Source organism: Apodemus sylvaticus, chromosome 10 (assembly GCF_947179515.1).
Source record: "Apodemus sylvaticus chromosome 10, mApoSyl1.1, whole genome shotgun sequence".
Taxonomy (NCBI): Eukaryota; Metazoa; Chordata; class Mammalia; order Rodentia; family Muridae; genus Apodemus; species Apodemus sylvaticus.
The window spans coordinates 78,199,247-78,222,015 of NC_067481.1; the positions used below are offsets into that span (position 1 = coordinate 78,199,247).

The window sequence follows — 22,769 nt, forward strand, 5'->3', positions numbered from 1 at the left end:
TCCCCTCCCCTCCTCTCCTCTCCTCTTCCCTCCTCTCCTCTCTCCTCCCCTCCCCTCCTCTCTTCTCCTCTCCTTTCTTCTCATCTTCTTTCCATTATTTCTTCTCTCCTATCTCTGTCTCTTCTTCCCTCCTCTTATGCTTCCCTTCTCCCTTCCACATCTGTGTCCCTCCACCTTTATCTCCCTCCTCCCCTCCCTTCTTCATCTGTGTCTATCCTTCTTTCCCTCTCTCCTTCCCCCTTCCTCTGTGTCCCTTGCTCTTTCTTTTCCCTCACATACAGAACTATAAGGAGAACTTGGCAGTCTGTATCTAGAAGAGAGCCCTCCCTAGAAACCAACCAGAATGACACAGGATCTTAAATTTCTAGGTTCTAAAACTGTAGGTGGAGGGGGGTGACTGTAGTTTTAAGCCATATAATCTCTAAGGTATTGCTATAAGAGCTTAAACACAAGCAAATCGTGTGTCATAGTGTAAATGAGGTCACTTTTCTAGGTTCTTTTAAGGCAAGGCAGTTTGACCTGCATGGACTATGATTCCCCAAAGAGCTTTGCTCATACTATGAAGTCATTTGGGTTTGTGTTTCAACTTTTATCTTTGGGTTTCATGTGTGCTCATGTAAAGAAGTATTCACGTAGAACATACTTTTCTCACAAACCAGCAGGTTGCTTGATGCATGATGAGGTGAATTCTCAACCTGGTGGCAAATAAAAAATAATCCAAGAAGAGTTTTCTAAATTTAGGCTTAAAGATCTAACTGTAGTTAACTGACTTGGAAGCTCTGGTATGTAAATTTGAGAAGTCAATCTTCAGTGTACATACAAACCAGGGGTGGTAGCTGCCATCATTGACCTTAGGACTCACAAGGCAGGAGTACTGCTGTAAACTTGAAGCTATATAGTTCTTGAGCTCTAGGCCCTTCTGAGCTGCAGAGTAAGGCTCTGAATCACAGAATAAAATAAAGAAAGTCAGGGAAGCAGTGGGGGGAGGAAAGACAGAATGAAAGGAAAGAATTTTCTTTTCACTTTTTGTAAAGATTTTGTGTGTGTCTGTGTCTGTGTGTCTGTGTGTCTGTGTGTATGTGTTTCATACATGTGTACATACACACACACATACCATGTGTGTGCCTGGTGTCCTTGGAGGTCAGAAGAAGTCCTCTGATACCACAGAACTGGAGTTATACATTTTTGAAAGTTGACACGTGGGTGTTGGGAACTAAACTTAGGCTCTCTGTATGAGCAGCAATTATAATTACTGGCTGAGCCATCTCTCCATCTCTGGTTTTAAAATGTAAAGCCAAACAAATATCTGTGCTCCACCTGCGGAATTAATGAATTTGAGCGCACTACCTGTGTCATCCAAGGTTGCCCCGTGAAAGGGACCAGTGTGGCAGTTTGAATTGTACTACTGGAGCAGACCTAACTTTCAGTTGCTGATGTTGCATACGGGGTTGTCTGGTTGGGGGCAGGTTACTGACATCGTTGAACCATTTTTTTTCTCTTCTCCACGAGGATAAGATCACCTACAACCTGAAATTGTAGCGTTAACAAAGGCCATGATCCAGACACTTCCCTCAGTATCCTCTGTAAAATGGCGCGCCATCAGTGGTGCCATGCCTTAGCTACCCTTGCGACTGACTGTGTTTCTTTCTTTTCTCCTTAAGATTCACTGAAGCACAGAAGTTCAAAGCTTGAGCTCTAAGATAACCCCACTATTATTTGTAACCCCTATCTTTCCCACACTAGCTAAGGTACCTGACCTCTCGGTGCCTGTTTATTTGTGAAACTGCTATCACTGAAGTGCCTTCTTCCCAGTCTATATAGAGTGGAAAGCTGGCTAGCTTGCCAGGTTCTCAGCTAGTCCTGAGTTACTATTACAAGTTCTTTTTATTATAAATTAGCATTTGGTCTCTGTTCTCTTGTTTATTTGCCTTTGACATCTTCTTATATTTCCATCTCTTGTGTTACACATTTCATTCTGCCCTCAGTAAGACTCCTAAGTGTGTTTGTCTATTTCTCTCCTCTCCTCTCCTTTCCATATATCTCTCTCTCCCTCCCTATATCCATCCCTCTCTACCTCCCTCCATTTATACCCACTCATTTATAAATTCCTTCCTAAATAACTTTTAGATCTCTATCCATGGCTTTAGGCTTTTTTTCTTTATGTGGATATCCCACTAGCCTCTCAAATATAGTTCATTTTGCATTAGTATCATAAGATAAAATACCGCCCCCCTACAAACATAGACGCATTACTACATTATTACTCAACCTTAGTCTTTCTAGTCTGCTTGGGCCCCTGTCACTAGATCTAGTCAGACCATGTAAGTGATCATCCTTAGGAGACCAAGTGGGAGTGAGAACAGAGGGCACACAGGTGCAGAAACAAAAGGCCAGTTCAGCTCCTGATCAGGCACTTACCTATAAAGCGATCCAGCTGCCTTTTCTTGTGAGGGCTTCCTGTAGAATTGGAACTCCCCACAGATTAGGTTTCCAAGCAATCTAGTCCCTCTGACTGAAAATTAAAACAAAGTTCAAAATTACATAGCCCCAGTACATATATATGATAGCTGAGAGACCACGTTTGCTTTGGAATGTGAGTGAATGCTGAAAACAGATTGGACTCTGGAGCCCTACCGGAATAGTTTGATTATTTACACACCTGTGTCCTCTGTGACTATAGACTATGTCAAGTTGACACTTAAAAGGTAAGCAACAGGTTTAAGCCAGATTAAAAAAATGTGCTTCCAAGTTATATTCGGGTCTTGGGAAGTTTGAAGACCTAAGCGCATTGAACTCTTTTTTTAAATCCTCCTAGAAGCCAGGCACTGGTGGCACACGTCTTTAATTCTATCACTTGGAAGGCAGAGGCAGGCAGATTTCTGAGTTCAAGGCTATCCTGGTCTACAGAGTGAGTTCCAGGACAGCCTGGGCTACACAGAGAAACCCTGTCTCAAAAAACAAAATAACAAAAAACAAAACAACAACAAAAAAGCCTCCTAGATAAATAATCTTTTTGTTAAAAGCCTATGAGCTACTTAGCTCTGACCAGTACTGCACATTAGTATATACATACTTTGAAATTGAATTATCCTGCTTTGACCTCCTAAAGTAGAAGCTAGGACTGTGATCATACATGACCACACCTGGCTTCCTGCATCTCTGACCTTGGTCTTTCTTTTTGAGAGGTAGAGCATGCTCTCCCCCATCCTGCAGGTGGCAGAACTGAGCTGAGCCATATTTGAGGGGAGCACACTAGGACTTAGGGAGCCAGTTCCCCCACCCCCACCTGCTGTTGTGTGTACAGTGTGTCCCACGGTCCTTTGTTAACCCCTTTCATTATTCCCATTTTAAGACGAGGAAAACTGAGGCTTGAAAAGGCATAGGAACTTGCCGGAGAAAGTGCAAAGTTCTAGTCAGAGCCATGCTCTATTTCCCAGCCATGGGCCCTGATCTCAGTGGTCTCCACCACAAGTAAATATTCCAAGACTTTGTATCTTACAAAGTATGCTTTTGTTTATAGAAATGACATTCACACGAATTATAGGTTAGAATGGGGTTGGGGGAGGGGAGCACAAACCTTCAGGCTCTGCTCTTATTCAAGAGTGTATTACCAGCTCTCAGAGCTGGCCAAAAGAGGCACTGGAGGTATTTCATGCTATGATAACCTTATAGCCATGGATTTCTCTCTCCCATGAAGTTCATTCGTACTATTTGATTTATGCCACAATATCTAAAACCTGGCTTTGCAAAGAAAATAAAATGATTCACAATAACGCCAAATACCCAGATGCCATGTTGGCTTAATCTTTTTATCCAGAGCTTTGTAATGAGGCCATCCTTGAACTCACTGCCCTGTAGTTTCCTCCCTAAAAAATGGGGACATGGGATAGTTTCCAGTTACTTCAAAGCTTGTATTTGTTGGTAGTGCTGTTTCATCTGAAGAAGAGTTGATAAGAGCTGCCACCTTAGGAGTATTTTCTTGTTTCTGGAAAAATTAGAAAGGACACATCAAAATGAATCCAAGTACTGTTAACAATGCTGAGGACTGGGAAAAGACCACGTGACAAGTTTCACATCAATCTCTTCAGCGATAGAAACCCAGGAATCATGCTAGAGAGATGAGCTTCCTGTCAGCTGGGACTTTGCCATATGGTATGGAATGAAATGTTTAGGCATTTTCATTTTCAGCTTAATGAGAAGTTTGTCAGCCAGGACAAGGGCTCGGGAGATTTGGATCTAGATGGGTACTTCATGGGAACAGCTACGATAGCTGGATTGGAATCTGTGTGCTCATCCTCTTAGGGTCTAAAATGGCCCTGTTCAAGGTGACTTTTCTCACTAAGGTTTAGTTTCCACCAGTTTAAAGCAAAAGATGGAAAAGAGACAGATGTGGTGCCTACTCATAATCCGGAGTTTTACGTGAAGAAGCTAAAGCAGTAAGTGTACATAGAGAAGAGAGAGATGACTATGATAAAAAAATTAAGTAAAATGCCAAATTTTGCCTTTTCCTCTTTCTTTTCTGTGGTGCTGAGGCTAGACCCTGGGGCATCACACACTTTGTGCAAACATGAACTACTTCTGAGCTTATTTGGCTATGGCTTTCACTGAGGATGTGGCTTCTTCTTCCAAGGTACCATCTCCCTCCTGCCCTATCATCCCTTGCTTTCAACATCGTTGGAAGCACAGAACACATAGAGTGTTGAATGTGTAGCATACAAGCAAGCACTGAGGGTGTAGGTAGTAATTTTGTTAGTAGTGACTTCTAGTAGCCTACTCAGACTTCAGGAGACATATAAATACCTGAATGGGAATGTACTGTTCTATGAGTACATAAGGGAAACTTGGCTATCAACCTACAGGAGTAGTCACATGTCAGGTAAGCTGGGACTCATAGACTCCATAAACAAGGAGGCCATGCAAGAACATAGCTTCATCATTTGGGAAGTGCTCTACTGCCCATTTTACCTGTGTGCAGGGGTTCTACTTTGCTTCCTGTTACTATTATAAACCATTCTTTCCAAAAGTCACCTGGGGAGGAAAGGATCATTTAGTTTACACTTCCAGATCAGAATCTATCACAGAGGGAAGTCATGGCAGGAACTGAAGTAGAAACCATAAAAGGAACACTGTTCCTGGCTTACTCTCCATCACATTTCTTATGTAGTCCACAACTGCCTGTGTCTTACCAGCTCTGAAGTGGTTGGCCAAGAGAGGGATTGGTGGTATTTCATACTATGATAACCTTATTCCCATGCATTTGGGTCTCCTCAAGAGTTCATTTGTTCTTTTTTGTTTCATGTCACCATATTAAAACCTGACGTTGTAAAGAAGATAAAATGATTGATAATAATGTCAAAGATCTAGTCACATTGCCTTAATCATCATACAGAGCCTTGTAAGGCTGTCAGCTGTTCCATAGTTGTTTAGCTAAAGACTAAAACATGACCCAATATCATAGTTTCCAGATACTTCAAAGCCATTGAAGATACTGCCACAGGCCATTCTGATCTAGATAATTTCTTATTTGAGGTTCCCTTGTACTGGTTGAGTCTAGGCTGTGTCAAATTGGCGTAAAAATTAAGAAGCACATATAAAAGAGATCTCAGTAATAAATGTGTTCCCAAGTTGGATTCCAGTCTTAGAGGGTTTGCTTGACTGTATCCCTCCTGTGGTAAGGTTTCTCTTATTATGACAGTAGTATGCACAGTGTGGTCATTATGGAAGGAACAGCAGCTAAGTTTCCTTTGTTAGAGGTGTAAACTGAAGTCCTGTTCTATACTGTGGCATTAGAAATTCAAGGCTGGGGTTCCACAGGTAGTTTTAGGAGGCCCTCCCACAGATGCTGATGCATCCTAAAGATTTCAAAACATCAGCCTAAGGTGACTACCTAAAAGTCTCTGATGATAAATTTCAGACCTGACAATCTTTAACCATGGAGAGCTAGCAAGTCAACTGTATATAAGCAGTTAGTGGATGTGGAAAGCAGCAGGACTGCCTGTTCTGTGCAAAGTGCCTGGGTTATCATTCTTACCATGAAGAAATGATTTTGGCCCCCTCACCCACCTCATAAGGAGCATGAATGTTTGTCCTTGTTCTTTACATGTAAGCAGATAGAGACATGGGAACTGACACACCTGACCAAGGTTCCACAGAGAAGAAATGTCCAAGTGAAGATCTTGTTCACTACCATATGTGGGCCAAATCACAGCCTCCACAGTATCTCAGCATCACAAAATGGAAAGAAAATGAGTCCATGGCTTCTCGGCATCCTTTTCTATTTCAGCTCTAGGGACACAAAGCTCTTTTAGTCCTCTGGCTGTCCCCCTATTTTCTGTTCCCCCACTTCCTTGCTTACCTCTTCTTTTCCCTGGTAAGCCTGAGGGATTCAATGTAGACACCTGCAGGCTTCTTTGAAATTCAATCCTCAGTTAATCTTTTTACACTTGGATGTGAAATCCTACACCTATAAAAGTCCTACTTACTGTGGCAACATTTGTTCCAAATTGCTTGAAATCTACACCCTCCACCCCTACCCTCACAACCTGCTTGCCTTGGGTCTGGAAACCTGACTAAGGTGAAGGGAATTAAGAAAGGATTGAAAAGAAGATTTTTGTATAAAAAAGCTGAAGTAAGGTGAACTTACACATTCTCATGAAGAGGCATCAGCCAGAAACCTCAGAGTGTTTAGTATGTACAGCTCAGAAGGAGGGGTTGGCTAGCCTTTGTAGGTCTCTGTAAGCAAAAGTGTCAGGCTACAAAACCACAAAGGAGGAGACTGCAATTGCTAGTTTTTATACACACTGGTCAAATACAAAAACTGGTACTTGGATCAGAGGGAGAATTTGTCCTTCTGAGTCTGGCCTCAGGAAGATCTTGTTCATTCCCCATGGCTCTGAGGTGTTGCTCTTTGATGTGACTGTGCCCACATCAACAGTACACAGTCACTCAGATGCCACACACCCTTTCCACATATACTCAAGTTTCCCTTAGCTCACCACAAACCCCTCAGTCTACATTTGCTTTGAAGTGCTCTCTCTCTCTTCCAGTTCCACAGTCCCAGGAGGGTAGACTCTTTGGGCTCTTGTGGAGATCTCTGTGTTTCCCTGACTTCACTTCTTGCTGAGAAATTGAGGCTTCCCCTGTCGAACTCCCTGCCTCTCTTGAGGCAGCAGCCATGATCTTCCTGGTGAAATTTCCAGTCTGCTAGTCTTCAAGGCCATGCTTCATTCAGATCCAAGCCTGGTCCTCTCAGGAACATAGGGGCTTTTGCCATCCCTGGGTTTTCTAGAGTATAAGGTTCTCTCTTCATGGCAGGCATAAAACAAAAAATGTAAGTTTGTGGTGAGATCCATCTATTCAACTAATAGAGAAGGACAAAATAAATATGCATAAACAAGCCACGGCTGAATATAGTTTAACTTTCACCATAGAATACATTTATTAACCATTGGGCAGGAATGGCCTGGCCAAAGCAGCAAGAAAGTAGACAACATAAAAGCCCAGCACTTCATGGCAACAGCAAGAAGAGCATGGCTTTAGTTTTCATTAATGAGCAATTTCCTTGAACAATGTATTGGACATCATAGCATTTACAAACAAAGCTTAATTATAAAGTGCTACTTTAATTGTCAATTAGGTCTATTTATACTCTAGGTTAGCTTGTTTAAACATGTCCTCTAGATGACACTTGATGCTAATTATCTGAGTTACATTATTATCAATTGAAAAAACATTTTTAATTAAATCTAAAGCCATTTAATTAGCATAAAATTATAGAAATGTAAATATGGCTTGAAGTTTAACTTGTTTTAGAACTGCTCAGATATTATTCTTAGCCATTTATATTTTTTAAATATAACTTTTCAAGAAGTAGTCATGGTGAAAGGACTAGAGTGGTATTGGTAGGGCTCATTCATTCAATGAGTGTGTCCTCATAGTGTGTGTGTGTGTGTGTGTGTGTGTGTGTGTTTATGTAGTATCCAAGACTCTCTGCTGCTGGTGTCATGGAGACAAAGATGTGTGTCATTGTCCTTATTCTCCTAGGGAATTTTCAGTCTAATCTAGAAGATGAGACAGATATAATTATCTAGGAACACAAAAAACGTAGCCCATCTGTGGATGGGATAAGGTACCAGTGGACTCCAGCTGAGGGATATAGGAGAGAGGTCATAAGTTTCTTAGTAGAAACATTCAGAGCAGTTTGCATGTATACAGTACTGGGGAAGGACCTAGGGAGAGAGTTTACATGAGTGAATGATCTGGCACAAGCTCAGCGCTCACAACTCTCCTCATTCTCAGTATTCTAAGCCTGATTCAAAGTGAGAGCCCTTTAGACTAGGCGCTAAGGAGATGGTTTTGTGGGTAGGAGCACTTGAGAATCTGAGTTTGGATTCCCAATATAAAAGGCGGAGTATGCCTATGCATGCCTTTAGCCCTGATGGAGGCAGAGACAGCAGGATCACTGGGGTTTCCTAGCTGCTTAACTTGAGAAGCAGTGAGCTTCTGGTTCAGTGAGAAACCCTGTCTCAAAGGAATTAAGTAGAGAACAATCAAAGGCGTCCTTTACCTCTTCCACACTGGTGTGTATATTCCAGCAATACAAGCACATACACATACATATACACAGACAGACACAGATACAGACAGACAGACAGACACAGACAGACACAGACACAGACAGACAGATACACAGACACAGACAGACAGACAGACAGACACAGACAGACACAGACACAGACAGACACAGACAGACACAGACACAGACAGACAGATACACAGACACAGACAGACACAGACAGACACAGACAGACAGATACACAGACACAGACAGACAGACAGACAGACAGAGACAGAAAAACAGAGAAACAGAGACTAGAAAAACTACTGTCTAACCTGATTGAAAAGCCCCAGGGTAATTGGCTACAAGTTACACTGAGAAACTCAGGGAATGAAACCAAAACGTAGCATCTCTTTTTCTCCCTCCGACTGTGTGAGTGATCTTTCCAGTCTTATATTCTGCCTGCAGCTCTCTCGTGGTGAGCAGAGAGAGTGCATGCCTTCCTAATTGAAATCCCAATGAGAATCTGATGAAGTTCCTACCCATCCCCCAACTGTTCCCCATGACTAGGGGGATGAGATAAGCTAAGAGAAAACAGCACCTCTACAAGCCAAGGTTAGAAAGACTACAAGTGACATGGACAGCATAGTTCTCTAAAGGAAATTGTATCTTGTCATCAAGAGAAGTAATGGGTGCTAGGCAACAACAAAAACAAAAACAGTAAACATTTGGTAACAATAACTGAGGGTCCAATTAAAGTAAGCTGTAATCTTTGTACAGGGACAGAATGGCTCAAATCTTCTTTTATCAGAGAAATCTCTGACCCCTTTAGAGAAATACTATAAATGTTTACAATACCAAGATACTGCCTGACTTAAAATGGTATGTTACTAGAGTAAAGTTTACATATAGTCTACAGAAGTTTTAGTGCTATTGTGGCAGAATTCATTGGTTAACAGAGACCATACCATGTACAGGTCCTCCAATATTTACTGTCTGGCCATTACATGAAAAGATTGCTGTTTCCCTTAATGTACCTTTGTGCTATCTTATTTTTTTCTTCTACTTCTATGCAGACATAGGATGGATAGATAGATAGATAGATAGATAGATAGATAGATAGAAAGATAGACACATAGACATATAGATACATAGATGATAGTTACATAGATACGTAGATACATACATACATAGATATATAGATACATAGATACATAGATGATAGATACATAGATAGATAGATGATTGATAGATGGATAGATAGATAGATAGATAGATAGATAGATAGATAGATTGTTTTTCTCCTGACCCTCATCATTAACATCTGAACCTAATGTCATCTGGATATTTTGTTAATCAGAATCTAGAATAGCCTTTTGCACTCAGTCAGTATTCCATAATGGTTTCATGAGTGGGTCACAAGATCTTGTACATAAGAATGTCCCAAAGTTAATGTGACATTAAAATGAAAAGGAGAGAAAGCATGTCCCCAAGTTAAACAATAGTTATTGTAATAACTTCCCTAAGGGGTGGTAAAAGATAAGCTAGAGAGATAAAAGAGGGAACACTTGGGGAAAATAACATCTTGGGACAAAATTACTGAAAGTTGGTCAATAAGCAAGTGTTCTGGGGTCAGGAGACAGGGGGAGCTGCAAATGCACGTGGTCCTATGAGCCCTCTGTGTATTACAGTTTCAGAGTCAACAGAAGTTTAGAGATTGGAGATGAATAATGGTCCAGCTTCATATATCCTGAGGCTTAATGTTTGAACTCTACTTTGGAAAAGTCCACTATTCAGAAGGAAATGCCTTGCACAAAGCCTGTGAGACATGCCAACAGAGCAGAGGGGACAGAGGGAGGTCTACATGCTTGAACAGATGGACAAGGAGGAATTGGCCTGGAAGCTGGTTTCTAGCAGTGACCTAGCTCTTGAAATTTGGCCTTGCCAGGCAGTCCACAGCCTCCTGCACATTTCTCTGAAGGAACCTGCAAGGCTAGTTTTCTAGGGTCTCAACTACCCCTCTCCCCATGCATCTTCAAGGGTCTGGGTCCTATACTACGGTTTTAGATTTGGATTATGTAATCTACTTTGCCTTCCTCCACAGCAGCACAGAGGGACTCATAATCTTTAACATACAGCTTCTGCTATAGAAGACCAACCAGGTGTCCTTGGCCACATCTCTCAGGGTGGACTGACTCTGCTTTAACAACCATCTCCCTCTGTTCTTCCTTTGCCTCCATTTCTTTTTCTTCCTAAAACACTTAATCCGTGAATGATAAGGAAGCATTAGCACAGTGGTTCCCAACCTTCCTAATGCTGTGACCCTTTAATACAGATCCCCATGTTGTAGTGACCCTCAACCATGAAATTATTTTTGTTGCTACTTCATCACTGATATAGAAAGGTAAATATTTTGGAAGATAGAGGTTTGCCAAAGTAATCATGACCCACAGGTTGGGAACTGCTACAGTCATGTCATGAAGTACTTTGCTGCAGAATGGACTCTGGTTTCTCCCAGAAGCTTTAGGGAAGTACGAAATTCAGACATTTGATCCTTGGGACATGAGAGCCTACCAAGCAAAGAGTACCATTCAGAAAATAAAACAAAGGAGCCTGAAACTCTCCAGAACATTCCTCCTGCTCCCGGTTATCATTAGCAGAGATGTGCTGCAGGGGAATGAGCTATTTAAACAGAATTGTTGCTTGTCTGGTGCTTCTGTGCTACCTCATTTCCAAAGTTGGTTCATTATTTACAGGGATGCAGGAATAATGTATGGGATCATAAAAACACATTTGCCATAAATAATGCAACAGGAAAGGCAAACATGGAAGAGTTTCAGATGAAGAGCCCCGACCTAATAAACCAGAGACAGTTAATGAGAAAAACTACAATTCGACAATAGAGAAATAATAATGGGATTTCATTATAAATGCTGTCGGGAGAATAACTCTCAAAAGGAAGTATTTTAAAGCGCTCATCTAGAAGTCTAGGCTATAGCCCTGCTCATTTCATGTGTACAGATGCCCCAGTGTCCAGGCCTTCTGTGTGGCAGTCTTAGCTGTTCCTCCCCCCTGAAGCCTGAGTTAATTCCAGATGCAAGAAGAAAAGGAGCTTGCTGCGCCCTTCATAATTTTCCCTTTGGCAACAGAGAGATGTGATTTAAGAGGAGCACGATGGATTCATGGTTCCCTGTAAATGTCCCCAGCTGTCCCAGCAGCGTTGTTTCCTTAGCAGACTTTCCCAGAGTCAGTCATTTTCTTCTCTGTGGTGCCTGGAGCGAGGTGGGGACATTCGTCTGGTTTCTAGTTTGATTGAAGAGTTTGCTGAGGTTCACTCCTGGCTGCTTTGAGAACAACCAGTCATAGCACATACTGAGGGTGGAGGATATTTGGGGCTTGTGTTTGTTTGCTTGTTGTCCGAGTTGTTCTTTAGAAGTGATAAGATTTGAATTGTCTATGAAAGAACAGTCAGTCAGTGTGCTTTCAAGCATCTGTTGGGTGGTTTTGCTGTCTACCTGTCTACGCTCTCCCTCCTTGCTTGCTATGCATTTGAGAACATTCAAATGAGGAGGGAAACTTCTGCCAGGCTACCCTCCAGGTCAGAAAGCATCACATGCCGTCCAAGCATAGTGTTTTGTTCGCCATCAGTTACACTGACTATTGTGGAGCATGCCTATGTCACCAAAGGTCACCTGGGTAGCATTTGTTCACTCTTCTTTTCCAGAAGAAGTCAAGGGATGTTAGGCTTCTACAGGGACTTTGGAGATTTACTGAGAAGACAGTGTGAGTAGAGATCCTCAGAGCACAGAAAAGGGAAAGAAATTATTTTTCTTCATTGGAAGGTATGGTGGTTTGAAAATGCTCGGGCCATGGGAAGTGGCACAATTAGGTGTGGCCTTGTTGGAATAGGTGTGGCATTTTGCAGGAAGTGTGTCACTGCATAGGTGGCTTTGAGGTCTTCTAATGCTCAAGGTCTGCCCAGTGTGGAAGAGAGCCTCCTCCTGGCTGCCTTTGGATCAAGATGTTTAATTCTGAGCAACTCTACATCCAGCGCTATATCTGCCTGGATGTTGCCATGCTTCCCACCATAATGATAAGGGATTAAACCTCTGAAACTATAAGCCAGCCCCAGTTAAATGTGTCTTTTATAAGAGTGGCTTTGGTCATGGTGTCTCTTCACAGCAATGAACCCTTGACTAAAACAGACATGATTACAGCTTATTTGCTTATTTGAATGGGGAAAGAGTATGGAAAATATTCTCTTCAGCTCCTTCTGCCTTGCTGTATTCACCCAGTCTCATGCTTCTGCCACGTCCTCGGTTCTTAATCTTTACTCCATCTATACCCCCACTTTCTCTGGGAATAGTGACAAAGGTGGCAGGGTCGGAAATGATGAGGGAGAGAAAAGAAAATAGCCAGACATCCTCAGGGATGGGGGTAGAAGTTTATCCTGGGATTTCCCCCTTCAGGACATCATATAGAAGGGTAGTGTGCTTATATGTGTACAATGTGTGGGCAACAATTTGTCTGGAATCCATTTGTAGCCCCAATTGTATAAGCTTAGATAAGCTTCTAGAACTCTGCAAGCTTCAGAGTCCCCATTTATTGTGGGGGAGATAAGAGCCCTTACATAAACCTCATAAAGAACTTAGCACAATGCAGAGTCCTGTTTATGTCCTAAATATGAATGACTCTTGTTACTGTCCCCCTTGCAAATTGCTACCCCATACCATTTAACAGCTGTCACTGTCAGTGTTTAAGATATGAAATGTCTGCCACAGAGACATATTCTTGAACACTGGGTCCCCATCAGCTTGCTTTGTTTTAAGAAGTTATGGAAATCTATGTGAGGTAGAACCTAGCTAGAAAAGTGGGTCACAGAGGTCAGCCCTTCAAGCCTGTCTCCTAGGCCTGGTTCCAATTCCTTTTTTGCTTCCTGATTTCTCTTTCCTGATACATTAGCAATGAGCTACCCTATGGCCATGCCTTCTCTACCATGCTGGACTGCACCCCCTCAAAGTGCCAAAGTAGAGCCTTTTCTCTTTATGTAGCTTTTGTCAGGTATTTGGTTGTGGTCTTAAAAGAAGGATAACCAACATGGTTGCCACCCTAAGTTCTGTTGCAGAAAGAGAAGGACAAAGAGTAAAGTTTTGCTTTAAAGGATCTCAAATAGGTAACAGTGGCATAGGTGTGCAAAACACAGACTCATCTGAACAGTAATTAGCACTGAAATTTTCTTAGAGCTTAAACCAAACATATAAGGTGGAGAGCTAGAAGCACAGTTCAGTGGTTCAGAGTACACACTGCCCTTGCAGAGGACCCATGCTCAGTTCCTAGCAACCACATCAGGTAGCTCACAACGGCCTGCAACTCCAGCTATAGGGGTTCCTACGCTCTTTTGGCCTCCATGGGACCAGTATTCATGTGAACATACCCACTTACACACACACACACACACACACACACACACACACACACGATTTAATATAATACAAATCTTTAAGTAAATATTATCGAACTTAAGTAAATATTATGGAACTTGATTCTTGTCTGTGCAGAATAAATTAAGTGATAAGTTCTGGAGTTGGGCAGGAGGCCAACTGTGGAGGGCCAATCAAAAACTTCCTAGAGAACTGGGAGGTGGGATGGTCTGACCAGAAACCACCTGAGTGACAGCCCCAAGGCAGCAGGACCAGGAGACACTGAGCACAGTACCCTTTCTAACAGGAGCAACTGGGATTCTTTTTAAGGGAAGATAATGATCAGTATATATCAAACAGGAATGGCTAACTTTCCCCAAAGTCTGGGTTAGAGAGATACCTTGGAGATGTGCTGAGCCTCCAGAGGATGGTCCTTGGCTGTGTTCTGCACAGCTGTGACCGGAATGGTAATGAGGATCCTTGGTGTTGACTTGATTCTGTAAGTCAAAGGAAAAAAATGCCTGCAGCTGGGGCTTTACTGATGATGCAATAACACTTTCCGGGTTTGAGGGTCAAGAAGTGAATGGCAAGGAAGCCTCTGGTCATTATTTAATCTGCACTGCAGGCAGTGCTCTGTTCAAAAGATTCAAGTCTCATTCAGCACATGTTGATGACTTAGTTATGGCCAAGGCTGTGCTGGCCAAAGACACACCCAGGATCCCTGCCTTTCTAGAACACACAGCCAAGTCTGAAAAACAGATATTTCAAACCTTGGATCCCCAAAGTAAGTGTGTTATCACAATGATAGCTTACAAAACACACTGGAAACATAAAAGTAGGAGTTAATTTTATCCTTCAAATGAAGAAACTCCTCCTGGAGAGATAGGTGTTGCTGCTAAGATTGGAGGGAGGACTTAGAGTTAGTCAGTCCAAGGGTTGGAATAGCTGTTAGAGGCATAAAACACAGACTACCCAAAATCCTAGTAAATCTAAACCTTTGAGGAAAGGTTTAAAAGTCTCACACAAAGGATAGTCTCCAGGAAGCAGGTTCCTGGATGGAAGTCATGAGTCATGATTTGTAATAGTGAACAGGCAAAAATGCTGGCTCAATAACTTGTGCTATGAAGTATCTTCCAGTGTGTCTCCTATGCTCTAGCAGTGGCTCTGAGATAAAGTCCATTCTCACACACATTATGTATGAGGGAACCAGGAGATCTGCATAGTCCCCAAGGTTAGGTGGCAAGATGAGTCACAGATGTGAGATGCAAATCCAAGTAATCAGATTCTAGAATGTTCACTTCCATCACAATTTTATTAAGCTGTAATTTCATGTACCATACAATTTTCCCATTTAACTTCTGCAGACGTAGAAGTCAGTGTTATGTTTTGTTTTGTTTTGTTTTGTTGTTTGTTTTTAGCGAAAAGATTCTTTGCTTTTCACATAGAGGGAGGAATAAAATAGAGCTGGAAATTCCACTCTCACAACAAAGACAAATTAGGAGAATAGATGAATAACAAGTGTATTCATTACAAATTTACATAACATGGGAGCTTTTAGGAATGAATAACATTAATGGGGAGCTGTAGAGTTTTGTGTTTGGATTTGAGGGAGAGTGGACAGCCATGTAGAAGAATGTCTGGACAAAATGAGGAGGTCTTAGTGAGGCCTAGGGTGTGTGTGTGTGTGTGTGTGTACATGCTGCATGTATGTGAATATACATATGTACAAGAATGGAGGCCACAGGGCACCTCTCTACTTAAGACTAGTGTTATAAATGCTTGCTCTATCTATCTATCTACCTATCTACCTACCTACCTACCTACCTATCTATCTATCTATCTATCTACCTACCTACCTATCTATCTATTTATTTATCTACCTACCTACCTACCCATCTACATACCTATCTGTTTTATTTATTTGTCTGTTTACCTATTTATTTATTTAACATGAGTGGAGCTCCTCAAGCTGACATGGCAGAGACTTCACTGATTGAACCATCTTTGCAACCCATGCAAAGCCTGCTTGTCCAGATTCTTTTAGGCAAGATTCTTTTGCCTGTAATCTTTCCCTCTGGGTGTATGATGGAACATTTGTCACATGAGAGGACAGAGAGTGACCATTCTTAGGTTTGTGATTTCTTTATAGGAAGAAGGGTGAAAGAAGGTCAAAATGATATTCTTGCTTCTGCTGACTTTACAAATATCATGGTGCTGTATTATGGGGTGACATATCTTTTGAACCCAGCAACCACATATACATTTCTCTATTATGTATTTTGTGCACTCGTTGAATATGTGATGTATATGTGTATGTTAGCTGCATACACATTATACATTTTAGATTGCATGTGTATTATAGTTGAGCATGTAAATGTACTTATATGTATGAGTCTATTAGAAAACCATAATATCATAGAATCCTAGTGAATGTTTTTGTATGATAAGCTGTTTAGATAAATCCAAACAGTTTGAAAAAAGTAGGAGGGCTGTAAGGATGTTTACATTATTAAAAGCTAGGTTCACAACTGAAAAACAAAACAAAAACAAAAAAACCAACAGAATCAAACAAACAAAACACCTTCTAACTCAAATGGCAAGAACAAGTGTGTGTTTTATGGAACATTGTGATAAGATCAGCCAGTGATGGGATAAAAAAATTGTTAATCAAACCAACCAAACACACAAACTCCTGCTTAACATTCATGCTCAGAGGCTGAATTTTAAAAAGACACTCCTAAAAGAAAGTAACACAACCTGATCTTTAAGGCTCATAGATCCTAGGTTGTCATTTCTGCATTTCTGACTAAAGCGAACAGGCTGATCATCTGGGAAATGGCAGGGCAAAAAAACCAGTTTGGAAAGGGCTTGTGCATAGCCAGTGAGTGCTGTGTGCAGGCCATTGTTCTTCCCATTAGATCACTTGATATAAGCTGATGGGATGTCAGAGCACATTTAAAATGCCTGCACTGTATCACGAGCTTGTGGAAGAGATTACATTTAACCAAACAAAGGGGCATGCCAATATGAAATCAACATGTAGGGTGCCTATGAGCTATGAAAGAAGGTAACATGTTTTCTTCTCTGGTTATTAAATGTGTCTCAGCTCCCAGTGAAAATGACTTTTGCTCTTGACTTCCTATCTGTCTAGCTGACTGGTTATTAGGGAGCATTCAGACTCTACTGGTCCAGTCATATGGTTACTAAGGGTGTCTTTGCATGAGAACCTGAGCAAGCTACTCTGGCCTGAGAGTCGCCACCTCCCAACCAGCTCCTGCTGTGACTCTAAAAATGTATCTTTCCCCATATATTGTCAACAAAGTTTTCTGATGGGGTAAAGAAAGGAACTAATGTCTTAGTTTAAAGGGCAGCTTCTACCTGGCATTGGGAACCCAGGTGGTTACAGGAGATTGGGAGACGGATCAGAGAGACTTGTGTGCAAGTAGCTCAGGGAATTAATGAGAGCCAAGGAAATGTCAGAAAGGGCAACTCTGTAAAGTAGAGATTCATGTTTGCTCCTAAAAGACTTACTTCCCTGGGTAACGTTAGAAGAAGGCAGAAGCATCTGATCATGGACAGGAATGACACCAGAAAACACCATTTCCCTTGTGACAGAGCCCCATAATTGAAGAGCAGCTTGAATATATAATCCAAGACTAGGCCAGTGGCAGTGGGTTCTCATCCAAGTGAAAATTTAATCCTGTCACCTGCATAATCAAGGGCTAGAAAATGAGTCATGGGACAGGAGCAAAGGATATGTTCACACATGCTGCAACTTAACTGAGACAGAATCTGTACTTTCTATTGGTGATAGAGTTCTGGTGATTAAAACAGTAGGCCATTCATCTTCATTCTAATCAAAGGAGTTTCTTGCTTTCCTTTAGGAGTTAATCAGGAGAATGACAGAAATCTGAGCCTTTCAAAGTTCCCTGATCTGCCAAATTCTGCCCATGGATCCCTTGACTCCACTCTCCCTAAGTGAGAATACAGAACCATCCTAATGTGACTGCTCAGGGCTGCCTATATATGCTATTGATATTATAATCCAGAAATACCATGAGGATATAATAAGAACAAAACACAATTCTAAACTTGAACATATGTCAACATTATGTTATGTTTAATGTCACAGACCAGATATCCAATTCTGATATCCAATTCTGATGTGAGAAAGCTTGCTGAAGACAGCGTTCAGAGAAGGTGGCAGGTATTCCTACACCCTGAGAACAAACAATGGTTCTCAACAGAAGTATAAAGAGTAAGCCCGTGACACTTTTGTCCAAAAGAGGTAGACTTGAAAGAGTCTAAAGATGTCTTTGATTACTACAATTCAGCTTGGAGGGTACCACTAGCAACTTATATGTAACAACTCCAACAACAGAAGAATTAACAGGTTTCTAAGCCTTCCCTGTTGAGTGATCTATAAGTTGAGAAGCTCTAGGTTAGAGGGAAGATACTCGAACTATTGAAATACTGCCATAACTGGTGTTGGGTATCCCTAGCTCTGTACCCTCTACCCCCACATAGACACAAGTGTTCTCTGGTTAATCTGATTACAAATGAGATACTTGCCCTCTTTATAGTGCCTAGTACCATAGCATGCACCCAATAGGTGAACAATTAAAATTAACCACTAGTACGTAAGAGACTGATTTCGCTTTTCCCAGGACTCAGTTTCATTGCTAGCACAATGAAAGAACTGCAGATGAGGGGTTCTTTATTGTAGAGTAACAAAAGGACTTAAGAATTGAACTTTGACTCTCTGTTAATATCTTATACTACTTTTGTCTGTGATACAAGGATGGTAGATGCTTGGGCGAGACAGGTCTACTTCTACTTGATAAACATGGGAAGGTCGACTCCCTCTCAAGATAGAATAAATGATTCCTGTTGTATTCCATCGTTAGTTATATAATATTACAGTTGCAATAGACTTTGAGGCAGATTTGCAGCAATACAAGCATCTGCTTAGCACTTAATGCATATTTCCTGTTGAGTTATACATGTAACATTCATTCTATAACACAGTGTTTATTTCTGCTGTATCTCTCAGGCTTTTCCATGAAAGTGAAAGTTGTTTTCTGCACACACAGACATCTAGTTCTATTGGGGTAAAGGGTAAGCTGGGCCTATCATCCAAGGATCTTTAGAGTGGCATGACATGGTGATGTAGTTTAATGTGGTGTATTTGTCTAGAATGCAGAGGCCCAGAGATCCAATATGAAAAATATACGGTAAGATGAAATCATAGTAAAAAATGGGGGAGCCATGTCGTGTTCTGTGTAAGAAATCAGCCTAAACTTCCCATGGTAGCACAGATGTAAGCTCACAGCTTCATCTGTTTAAGATTCTGAGTTGTGCTGAAATTGGCTCCATCTCCTCATCTCCCCCTAAGGCTGATTTGGCCCAATCCTAAAATGAGTCCTCAAGTGATGATCAATTGCCCTGTGGGAGAGTGATTTCAGTGGGGTCCCTGGGTCTCTAAAACGCCTTTGTACTGATGGATTAAGGGGACTGTCAACTCCATCTGTTTAGTGAGCTTCTCTTCGAGCTGTTCCCATTTATCATGAATATCATAGAGGGTCTTTTTTGCATTGCCTGAGTAACAGGGTTCAGGCAAAAAAAAAAAAAAATGAGCCTGTACTGATTGATTTGTTGTTATCCAGTGTCCCAAGAATTGGGCCTTGGGATGGAATTTTTATAGAACTTTTCAAAAAGATACATAGAAAATTGGACATATGTAGGTGGAAGATTTGGGTTTCACCTTTAATTAATCATGTTTAGCCTAGTCTTCTGACTTGTAGGAAACCTATATATGAAAGCAACACATTTTAAAGATTAAAAGTCTGTAAGGGATCCAGGATTATTCTCCAGGTGGTGCCATCTGTCACTAGTAGTTGTATTTTGCTTACAGTTTCCTTCTTGTTTGATAAACCTGAGTCATAGATTAGGCAGTAAATGAAACTGACTTTGTAAATGCAGGGGACAAGGCACAGGATAAAGAGGAGGGTTAGAGTCTCATGAATATTTTGAATATGATCAATTATCAAAAACTGTATTAACCATTGATACTTCATATACTTTAAAAAACTCAGAAGATAATCTAAGAGACCTGGGCTCTAGTAACCCACTACTATTGAGGTTGTATAACGCCTTACTAAAGTCTACAAAAAACTATAAGAAAACTGTGGATAACCTATCACAAAGATAAAGCAACAAAAAGTACAGAATAACTTGGGTCTCTTACTAAAATATGGAGTCTGAAGTACATTAACCTGTTGATAACTTCTTAGTGGATGTATGTACTTTATAATTTACAGGGATTCTAATGTTTACTGTCAATCAAAGCACAGACTGGAGTTTGGTTTCAAACTCGGAAATGGGAGAGAAATCATTGGAACTGGGCATCCTTGATTGTAGAAAGCTCCGGCACAGTGGAGCAGGCACACGGCGTCCCTGCGATGGTTAATCTCCTCATCTCTCTTCTACCATTGTGTTCATCAAATCGCAAAATCTATGAAATCTTAAAACATCTTTAAGCTCCCAGTCAGTGTGGGAGCTGCACACTGTGATGCAAACATCACCTCTGCCTCAGTGGGGAGGAGGAGGAGTAATGTTCCTCTGAACATTACTCTCATAAGAGGGGCTCAAGTGCATGTCCTAGGAAAGAGTAGTCAGATTTTAATATAGAGGACATGGTATTAACACCAACTAGAGGGGGGATTCTTAGTTGACAATGTTTCTGAGCCTTTCAGATGTGATGAGAACATCAGTCCTGAATTCCTAGGTAATCACCATGAAAATGGAGTTAGACATTTCTGGTAAAAAAAAAAAAAAAAAAAAAAAAAACCAGTCCCTAGTATATTCAACCAACACAAGTATTTCATCATTATGAGGAAGTTATGTTAAAGTGATGAAGACAATGCCAGGCAAATCAACAAGCATGTGTATACTGCCAATCATTGTTCTTATCTGAATATTCTGTGTTTCCTGTAAGTAGACAGTTCAATGAAACACTTATGCCCTCATGAGAAATAGTATTTAAACAAATTCTAACTGCCCAATAATATATTAACATGCACAGACTTGAGCAATCAAAGCCAGGGGAATGTAGATCAAAATTATTTTTAGTAAAGAAACTTGGGAATTGTTTCTCTGTCCACTGATTCAAATAATGGGGGAAACTGAGACAAAGTTGAGATCATAAGGGAGCAAAGAGTTAGCGATGCTGTTTGGTGCACAGTAAAGGGACAATAAATTGGAAGGGAGCAGAAGGACACTGAAGAGTGAGTTCATGCTTTGAAAGAATGTTCTCAGAAGATTGTGGTGACTTCTATGGTCATGAAATGAATGTTCTCTTGAAAAAAATGAGTTACATGAAAACCACAATGGAACTTTTCTCCCTGTAGTATGTGTCATAAGATAGAAGCAAGTTCATTGGTGGATGGAGCTATGTCATTGTTATTACTGTTTTGTTGTTGTTGTTGTTGTTGTCATTCTGTCAATTCCAAAGCTTTGTAAAGTAGAATATCTCAGATTTTACAAGAAGTAGTGATCCAGGCCAGAGGTCTCTGTCCGGAAAGAGTCTTATACATAGTAATAGGTTATTAGGTTTACAGACCAGACGATCTGATTCAACTTCCAGTTTTACTGTTGCAGTAGAACAGTCACAAGCACTATAAAAAATTCAAACTAATATAGCTATGTTCTAATGAAACTTACTACAAGAACCTGCAACCAAACATATTTGCCCTAGGGGGTATGATGTGTCAAGCCCAAGTCCAGTCTATCATACTTGCACTATTTGAATATCAATGATTGTGTCCTGTGAGATTTCTGACAACACAGGCTTACTGAACCCCAAATCTTTAGCATCTTTCGTGGAGCCTGGTACACAGCAGGTGGCTAATAAGTGTTTGTTGGATAGGTAGATAAATACAAGGACACTAACAGCAGCTTATGCTTCTTTCTTTCTAGACAGGTAATACAAAAAGATTATTTGTGCCTTCTCATATCAGCCACTCTTTCAGACATTGAGCTGTATTGTCTCATTATGTTTAACAACAGCCCATTAGCAAGATACTGCCATGTGCTGGAAGTGTCCTGCCTTCTGATCTTGTTTAATCTTAAATGGGTCACTCAAGTGCATTGTACCCTCTTTCTCCCTAAGAATATTTATAAGACTCAAAAACTAGTGTGATCACCCTCCACTTCAAAATGGAAAATAATGCTCAAAAATGAAATAACTGCTATTCTAGGCCAGCTTCAGCATGAAGGAAGTACTAGAGACAGGCCAGAGTAGAAAGGTTTAAGATTAGGTATTCTTTGAAGCTATAGTGGGAACTGTATAGCCTAAAAATGCTATTAATATCTGTCCACTCAGTATATCCTCTAAATCTCACTCAGTGTATCTATAGCAATCACTAAATAGATACTGAATGAAAGAATTGATAAGCAAGGTGGGAGACAAATGAGCAGACAAACCTGCCCCACTTGAAAAGGAAAATATGGCCACCAATATTGTGTTAATTTAATAAGGCCCCGAGAGATTGGAATATACATCTCAATATAAAATAATGAGCAGTGCCTAGTCTACTTAGTGATGCCAGGAAAGCCAAATCATTTTCATAATGGATCCAAAAGGCATCTTTTAGGACCGCTTGGTAATCCATCCTTATTTCCTTGTCTATACATGATGCATTCCATTTAAAAGAGATGCTAATGCATTTATGTTAAAGCATATGGATTTACAGCCTGCAATGAAATATATTCGTGGATAGTATACCTTAATC

At 40.9% G+C, this 22,769-nt stretch overlaps 1 protein-coding gene across 1 annotated transcript in view; it reads left to right on the top strand.

Moving 5' to 3' along the window:
- The window catches only part of Sgcd (sarcoglycan delta), a 419,047-nt gene that overhangs the window by 269,266 nt on the left and 127,012 nt on the right, over positions 1-22,769 (top strand). The gene's annotated exons all lie outside the window — the stretch shown is intronic.